This window comes from Etheostoma cragini, chromosome 22, assembly GCF_013103735.1.
Source record: "Etheostoma cragini isolate CJK2018 chromosome 22, CSU_Ecrag_1.0, whole genome shotgun sequence".
In the NCBI taxonomy this organism is placed as follows: Eukaryota; Metazoa; Chordata; class Actinopteri; order Perciformes; family Percidae; genus Etheostoma; species Etheostoma cragini.
Genome location: NC_048428.1, coordinates 15,095,508 through 15,104,633, shown reverse-complemented (window position 1 = coordinate 15,104,633; position 9,126 = coordinate 15,095,508). Strand labels below are relative to the sequence as shown.

Here is a 9,126-nt window from a genome sequence, read left to right as displayed (position 1 = left end):
ATCTGCACCGACTTGTGTGAAGTCATGCTGCTAGGGGCAGTGGTGGCCTTAAGATAAAAGAAGCGGGCTTGTGATCGGGAGGTCATCGGTTCAATCCTCAGACCAAAAGGATAAAATCTGGGTGGGGAAAGTGAAAGAACTTGTCCCTCCCTTATACCGAGCAGCTTCCAGGTATGAATGTGTGAATGCGACCAGGGCATTCTCAATGAACCTTCCCTGAATAAATACAGGTCAAATAAAAACGAAGGTTTAATAAAATGTTATAAAGCATAGAGATAATCACTGCTTAAGTTTAAATAATGGCTCAGTCTGTAAAATGGATCTGTGCTTCCAAAGCTGGCCAGCTCACTGCTGCTGACTCAGTGCATGCATAGCTGGGGCTTGGGGGGTTAATGCAGCAGGGCCACGGGCTGATACACAGCCCATCCTCATCTGCCAAAACTTCAAAGGATGCCCTGACAGAGTCTAAATCTCCATCTCCTCCGGTCCAGGCTCTGCAAAATACTTCCCCTCCCCCTCAGTGCACAGGTCAAACTCAAACTCATCTTTTATGTATCGCTTACCCCATTGATTGTGCTCTAAGAGATTCACGAATACATATGGTATCACACTCTAGCACATGGAGTTTTTTGTCTTCTTTTTTAACAAGAGAGGAAATATTTCTCACTTGTACAGCTATTATTTTATTTCCCTCTTATTATTTTTTCTGTGTTTCTGTTTCTGTTACCCCTGTCGTTTTTCCTCCCTGTCTTATACCTCTCACTGCATATTGCTCTCCTGACTTCCATGTACTGTATTTTGCATAGCAGGTCAGTCATTTCCCCTTTTAGAGCGCTTCTTTTCTTTCCTTTTTTGGTTATTTATTGTTCACTCATGAATTATTCAGATTGCAGAGAGTGAATACAGTGAATTTGAGAGATGCAGTGGAATTACAGGAAGCACACTGGAGAGGAATACTTTGAACAACTTCTTCAAGTCCAATCTACAAAGTAAGACACAGCTCGGTGATGGCCATTGGGTCTGCTTTGCCTTTTCTGCTTACTTGCACAGAGAGCAGTGAAAGCTGTATTAGCATGTCACCGGTTTGTCTCATGTATTCATTTATATTCATCCCTTGGCTGTTTACTAATTCATGAATACATATGTTGATCCATTTTTTAACAGGCCAGCCCTCCCCAACCCTCTCTCTGTTTCAGTACCGGTGTTTAAGTGTTGTGAATGTTATGCATCAAAGCAGAGTGTGAAATTGAAATTTTCCCCTGCAGAGGTGACATGATTGACAGAGAAGAAAGGACACATGAGATGTGAAATCTCATCTGCTACTAAAGTTATTCACTTGAAAATATGAAGCTGTTCATTTAAAGACCGTTTTACCACTCTTGATATTTAGATTGTCGTACTATCATATGTTTATAATGCTATCAATAGTCATAACAGTTAAGGCTGCTGTGTGGTATAAAAGTGTAATTCGCTTTGTAAATCTTCCTCAGACTGTAAGTCACCTTGGGATTACAAAGTTCTATGTACAAGCTAAGTGGTTTTGAGATATTGAACTTCAAAATGTTTACACATAAAAGGCAACTTAGAGGTACTCTAAGAGTTACAGTATGTAGTAGAAATAGCCGCAGTACCTTTTGAGTTATTAACCGTACTTCTTTCTAACAAACATTGGCGTGAGTGGTGTACTTACAATTAGCAAGCTAGGTGACTAGCATGATAGGATAAATAGTAGGTTATGTGGATAGTGTTGTGTTTAGTAACAATTCTGCACCAACTTTGCATGCACTTTGCCAGACTTCGGGTGTATTAGTATCCCTGCATCCTTGTCATGTGAAAAAGCAATGAAGCCCCCCTGGAGTATCAATACTTCCCCGCGACCTGTGTCTATGCGTGGGTGTGCGTGGGCAACCTGTCAAAACCAAGTCCCACCTGGCGAGCGTCGGACAGACCACCATCTGTTCCATGCCCCCACATTGAACTACCTGCCACCTTCTTTTCGTCCCCTTCGTGGGATATCACGAGATGGATTCTTTCTAGAGAATGAATTGTTAGTTTATTCTCAAACAAACAATATTGCATCTGGTTTGATAGGCTATTACAAGGGATAATTATGTAATCCACAAAGCTGGATGATTCTTACACAAGGATTTTTCATGTGAGGATAAAAATCCTGAACAACATGACAAGCCACTGTCGTGTGCTTTAAGAAATGGGAGCAGAGTGTTGGTGATCTGCTTACTGGTAAAGCAGAGTGAGTTATTGCTCCAAGACAAAGACTGGTTTCACCCTCCCTCAAAACACCTCGAGGACTTAACATGCTAAATTGAAAGACGCTCAAATAGGTTTAAAATGAATTTTCTACCCATAACTTTTCTTTTTACTGGTTATGAATTCTGCAGTCCCCTCCCTTCTTTGCTGCCTTTTCCCCTAGATGTTGCTTCCCAAAAGACAGTGTTTGGATCAAAACCAACATGGTTACGCTGTGAAAAAACTGGGCACAGCTGATGATGTACCATTTTTAATGTCTTTTAGTTCACCCTCTCTAGTCAATTCAAATCAAGGTTTTAAATTTCCTCCGGGGTCTACTTGAAGCAGGAAAGGTTTTGTATGTGTCTTGTGTTTTTTTTTTTGTGTTATCCACCATGCCCCAGCATTTGACCAGTAATTGCAACACTGAATCGAGTCTGAAAAAAATACAGGGAGCAAGAGCACAGCATGAGCACATGGACCAGCACATTAGCCACCAGGGCACCACAGGAGTGTTTTGATATGTTGTGATAAATTCTCAACCATGGACTCTCTTTGTTCACATCAAGGTGGAGACATGTGCAGGCATCGAGGACGAGGAGCCTGGAATTAAGCACAGGAGAGAAAAGATGCCAAAGATGAGACAATAAAGAAGGTAAGGTATTACACTTACCTGCATGCTTTTTCTCTAGATCACCATGCCTACAGTGCTGCCATACATGGCTATGGATACAACTTGTATTAATGCACAGGGAGTGATTTCCTATATAGTGGGGTTCACTGAGGTTAAGCCGTCAGAAAAACTTTGATAAATATAATATCAACTCTGAACACTGTACATTTTTGCACCTGCACACTTACAATTCACCTTTGACCATTTGAGTTCAGACTTCAACGCACAAGCTGCAACCTTTAGTGCACAATTAGTCAAACAGCATCTGCCAAGGTTGACAGGCTACCATCAATAAACGGGACAAAAAGAGACACAAATGTTGAGTGGAGAGCGACAGAGGGGCGAATGGTAGGAAAAAGGGGGATGATGGAAAGATGTGGCAATGATACAAGGTTTCACAGAGGCCGTTTGGTTTAAATGTTTTTCCTGTTTTGTATATTAACAACTGGTGACAGAGCAGATGGAGGTGGCGAGATAAACAGTTTAAAAAGTGTGCAAAAGTTCTTAATAATGAGTAAAAGTGCTGAACATGTTCACTGTGCCAGGCATAAGTCAAAGCACTCTAGCAATGTTGTGCAGACAGCAAACAGAAGGGAGGGCAAAGGATTTAGTTATTTTTGTCTTTGGACACAAAAAACCTGCTAGCATTACATTATCACCGGACATTAGAACCAACGTTTTACTACTTTCACATGCTGATAGATGAGTGGTCTATCCTGTTCATGAATGTTACATTTTTACAAAAAGAACTCTGTAAGAGTCCTTAAGGATTCTGGAAACGTCTTCACACCAGCTGTTAAACAGCATTCTCAGCTTTTCAAAGATCGCTGGGTATTTATTTTTCCAGAAAATCTGCTCTGTGACTCAAATGTAATGGTATCACATGGTATCACAGGCATAGACTGGGGCCAAGGGCTGACTGTGCTGTTTGTTAAGTTTTGTCACTCAACACTTTAATATTCTACAAAGTTCTTCCTTTCACACGTCCCATACAAACAAAAGACCATTCCCAACCAAATGCAACCATTTAAAAAAAAATTGATTTAGTAGTTCACAATCTAGTCTAAGTGCTTATAAAATCATTTAGAAAAACAAGTGTTTTTTCAGAATGTTAAAATTTTTCCGGAATTAAAGTGTTCATAAAAATTACAAAAGCTGCAGATGTATTAGAATGGGAATAGTGCACTGTCATTACCATGAGTGGTTAATATATAATCATGCATGGGATCCCGACTCTGGCTCAGTTCTTGTAGACGAGCCAACCCTGAACCCTGAGGCCTGGACCCACTGCCAAAAAGCTGGATTTAAAGCAAGCACAGCTTATCATTTGAAAACATATCATTTCTCTGACTCGGGTCATCATCAAAAGCTATTTGAAAAGAAGTAATGTGGTTTACAAACAGACTCACAGCCAATGTGTTCTGAGGGAGGGAAGGCAGTGGGATAAACAGGTTGATAGCTGAGACCGTATCACAGAAATCCCACTGTGCAGTCACACTCTTCATTATATACAGCAATCTTGATGTTATCCTGTAAAAAATAACATTTTGCGATTCCAACTTCAAGCGGTTTTCTGTGGAGTGCGTTTATGGAGATTAGGCAACGAATGAGTGTGTAATTAGGGACAATCAGATGAGGTAAATCTTGGCCAGTGGGAAGAAAGCCATTGTGCCGATATTGGTAATCACAGCAGAACAGAACGGACACCCGGAGTTGGGTAGGGAAAGATAGAAGAGGAATGATCAAAGATTGGTGAAGGGTACGGTAGAGATGGAAGAGTGCCACCCAAAGCTGGACTGGACATCCAGTTGGACATTACGTACACTGCTGCCATTAGGAAGATGTGTTAGAGCTTTCCCTCATACAATTACATTACATTTCAATACTCACAAATGAACAATAAACTGCCCGGACTAAGCTTATCTACTGTAGTCAGCGTGCAAGGCAACACATTTGTTCAGCTGCAGGGAGCTTTAACACAAGGTGGTGTGATCCAGTTCTTCCACTGCAGGCTACCAAAGAAGAGGTTTGTCAAGAATACACATCGGCATAAATAGGTTGCAGTAGACAATGCTAGTTCTTAGACGGTGTTTGATGTGAGCATAAAGCCCTGAGCATGCATAAGCACTTTTGAGAAACCAAGGGAAGCATTTATTAATCCATCCAAGCTTTCAGCAACTCTATAAATAGTTCCGCGTTTCAAATGTTTTTGTGATTAAGGTATTAATGAGGCCTTCATATATTTAAATATAGAGCACAAAGAAACCCTCAGCTAGAACGTCCTTATCTTTGAGGTTCCCCAGTTCATTAATTCATAATAACACATTTCCAAACTTAATGTAATTTTTTTTTTCCTACCTTTCTTAAAGACTAGTTTGAGATCACATCTCTTTGTTGCATAAATGAGACTCCTTAACCATAGTTCACATCCTGAGTGTTGCCAACATTTAATATTCCAAAAGTTAATGCTATTTAATGTGATGTGTGTCACCTCATTACGACGGAGTTATCTGTGCACCTGAGCAAACTATGAAATGGGAAGCTAATTTAACTTGCTCAATGAGGGGCACATTTCACAGTTATTTGGTCATTCATGAAACACTCATCAGACCTTACACCCTCAATGCTTTGTTGCCACCAATTGACACATGCTGGGGTGGCAAAGGCACGAGATTTACTTAATGTACTTTTTATCACATCGTAAAATCTCAGACTCAATGATCATACTAACATGAAAAAGTTATTGTAAGTTAAGTATCCTTGAAAATGCAAAATATTTGACATTGCACTCGAGACAAATGCTTTTAGTTTCCTCCCACGCAGCTCAACAGTAGATCATCTTTCACAATTAGCAACACTTAATTACTGGTGTTTTACACTTAACTTGATCTGCATACTCTTTAGTATCCATTCAAACCTGACTATAACATCCCTGTCAATGATAGCCTGTGAAGTGCTACTTCACACACTCAGTGTTTGTCCTGTAAAAGAACAGAACATTCTGAACATTGTTGAATGAATAGTTAGCAAATAGTTGTAATTGCTCTGAAAAATCAGTTATTTGTGGATGCACTATTTCTAGCTCAAGGAAGTTTTAATATCCAGAAATATTGATTCAATGGACCTCGGATATACAAATAACATGTAAAATCTTAAATTGAGAGGTATTTTGCTTTGAGGATATTCGCTTGTATAATTCTGGCCAGCTGGAGTGAATCTTAAACAAACAAGAGTTAATTAGAGGCAGACATGAACATGCATCTGAAAAACAACTCCATGCTGCAATAGCTTTTTTGTGCATTACTCTGTTTCTCATCTCATGTCTCTTTCTATTCTTCCAATTAAATGTTATTTATTATAGATGTTCTGCCCTGAATGACTTGCTGACCACAGCTACCCGCTCTTGGCACAGGAAACAGCCACAGAATTCCTGCTGAAGGGAAACAGTCTCAGTAATCTGAGTTTAGTAACAAGGCCCCAGTCTTGAGTCTTTGATAGACGTTGGCTAAACCTGTGTTGACAGGAGACATAATTGAGTCCATTTTGATGGCATTAGCCTGGCTGATTTCATTGTTTGGAATTTTCATGCCCTCTCTCCGTGTCGCCAAGTTTTGATGAGATGTCAGCTGGGAACCGTCAGCGCACAGCGGCCGTTCACCTGGTCTGACACCTGCTCTCTGTACAGGCTTAGATCTCCACAGTGTGCAGGGAAAGATGGAATATTGCCTCTGTGTGAGTGTGCATGTTTGTAGGGTGTGTATGCAAGGTATTGTATTTGGGATTGCTTTCCTTGTGTATATATGTGAGGCATTGAATACGCATCCACCAGCACTCATGCGAGAAGACGGGGGGTCAGACACCCTCTCCCCAACCCTCTCGCTCAGTTGGATCTTGCTCCCATATCCGTCAGACGTCTGTTAATGTGTCCTTGTTGTGACATGCCACCGTTAGGGAGAGGCACAAATCATCCAGCTTTTTCTCATTTGGTAACCCAAGTACATCCCTTAACCCGTCTTTGACCTCTGCCCTCAGAAGTTAAGCAGATAGCCTTGCACTCTGAGAGGTGTAGTTCAGGTGATCTTATGAATAGGTTCGTCGTCAGCTAATTATTTAAAGTGTTTCCCCAAAAGAAATGGACAGCTGTGCGACTGGGTAGCTCACCTACTAGAGCAGGCGCCCTTATGTAGAGTTGTATTTCTCAATGCAGCGGCGGCAGGTTTGACTCCGACCTGTTGCCTTTTGCTGCATGTTATTCCTCTGTTCTCTCCCCTTTCATGTCTTCATCTGTCCTATGAAAATAAAGGCCTAAAATGCCCCAAAAATGATCTTAAAAAGACAAAAAAATGTACAGCTAAATTAGCTATTTTTTCTGCAAGCTTAATTATTTTCCAAACTGGAGGGAGTTACTTTATTACAGAATTATATGCACATCATAAGTTATTGTTTGGTATTGGGCTTCAGTGGCATGTTGTTAATACAATGTATACTCTTTTAATAAGCACATATTTTCTAAGAAAAATAAAATGCAAAGGACACTATAGGTTTTTAGAATACATCAGCTAAAAGCATATCAACATTTTCTCTCCGTGCACTTGAGGTCAGTTTTGTTTCCTTACATGTAATTAACTGTGGAAGCGGTTGTTTGAAATCACTCTGGTCTGAAGACTCTCTGGATGCCTCTGGCAGCCGTTTGATGATAAAGCTGCCTGACAGTGGCAAGTGACTGTACTGTGCATACTGTACAATCAAAGTGCACGCACACACACACACACTGCTTGTTTCAGCAGGAAATGTGGGTCATTATGTTTTTTTCATAAAACAATGTGAATGCTTTGCAAGACGTGCAATGATGCATCACATTTTTGGTGAATCTGCAGAGGATTAAAACGCATAGCAAGGCTGCTGAATAGATACAGTTTTTTTGTAAAGTTTAATTGTCCATGTTCAGTTTATTTGTTTTGCTCACAAGCAACTGCATGAGTGGAAATAGCAGCTGTAATGAAGCAGCAGCAGTCTTGTTATCAGCCACAAGTGTACGAACACAGGAAACATGCCACAAGTAGGGAACGGTTGTGAGCCTTACACTGGCATTAGCAGCATTAGCATCTTTTTCACATGTGGGTCATGGCCGCAGTTGATAGATGAGGCTGCAGTGTGTTACGTCAATGCACAGAGATGCACAAACACATACATACAGCCTGACTCTTCAGGGTTCAATTTAGTTATCTCCGTCACAGCACTATGCCGCTTCCACATAGTCAAGGATTAGCCCCCTCAGATTTCACAGTTCTTAAGAGAGAATATAAACATGAAAGTTATTATTCTCTGTGAGCCCCAATGGAAATGTGCATATCCAAACATATGAAGATGCTTTTTACCTGATGTTTTATTAGCTTGTTTGTTGGCAGGCTCAGAATAGCTTTATTGCTAAGTTGTCCCACTTTGAGAGGAACTGTGATAAAATGCATGTTAAGGAAGAATATTACACACTTTATTTTCATACCATATAAACTCATGATTAGAATATAATTTGTCATTGTAGCACAAAATCCTGAAAAATAAATACATCATTCAGAAATGTTGAATTCCATCCGATTTTATACTGTCCACTTGTATGGATTGGGGACAAGAGTGTTAGTAAGGCAATAGGCCACAAATATACAGCAAAAACAGCTTCAGTATTCCTTGGCATAGATTCTTCAAGTCTGTGGAAATCCACTGAAGTGATAAATACCATTCTCCAAAGAGATATTCCCTTATTTGTTGTTTTGATAATTGTGATGGAAAGGCCCCGGTATGCTCCAAAAGAAATGTCACAGGTGGGGTAAGCCTGCCGTCAAAGGTGTTTATTTGAGTTGAGATATTGTGGTCTGTGACTGTCATAGCACATCAACCTGTTCAGTGACCCCTTGTGCTCTGTAGATCTTTCATATTTGGGCTACATTTCTTCTTTTTTTTTTACATCACACTCAGAATAACTCTTCTCGTTTCCTTTTAATAGGACCCAAAAAAACGCCCCCCACTACAAATCAGAGCCACCAGTCATTCATCACGTTTCTCGTTAATTCAGATTTTCCTAATATGTCACACTTTAGTGCACACTTCATGTATTTTTTTTTTTCAGTTAAGTGTTGAATGTATGCTACCTCAGTCCCCTGCAAGAGGATTTTTTCTATCTTTGACATATATCTTTCTATCTTATATAT

The 9,126-nt window shown here is 40.2% G+C and overlaps 1 protein-coding gene across 5 annotated transcripts in view; it reads left to right on the top strand.

The window, feature by feature from the left end:
• The window catches only part of dlgap1b (discs, large (Drosophila) homolog-associated protein 1b), an 83,606-nt gene that overhangs the window by 25,135 nt on the left and 49,345 nt on the right, over positions 1-9,126 (top strand). For all 5 annotated transcript variants that reach the window (XM_034861959.1, XM_034861956.1, XM_034861954.1 and 2 more), the window contains exon 2: positions 2,817-2,902. The gene's annotated coding sequence lies outside the window, so the exon portion shown is untranslated. The remainder of the gene's footprint in view (positions 1-2,816; positions 2,903-9,126) is intronic.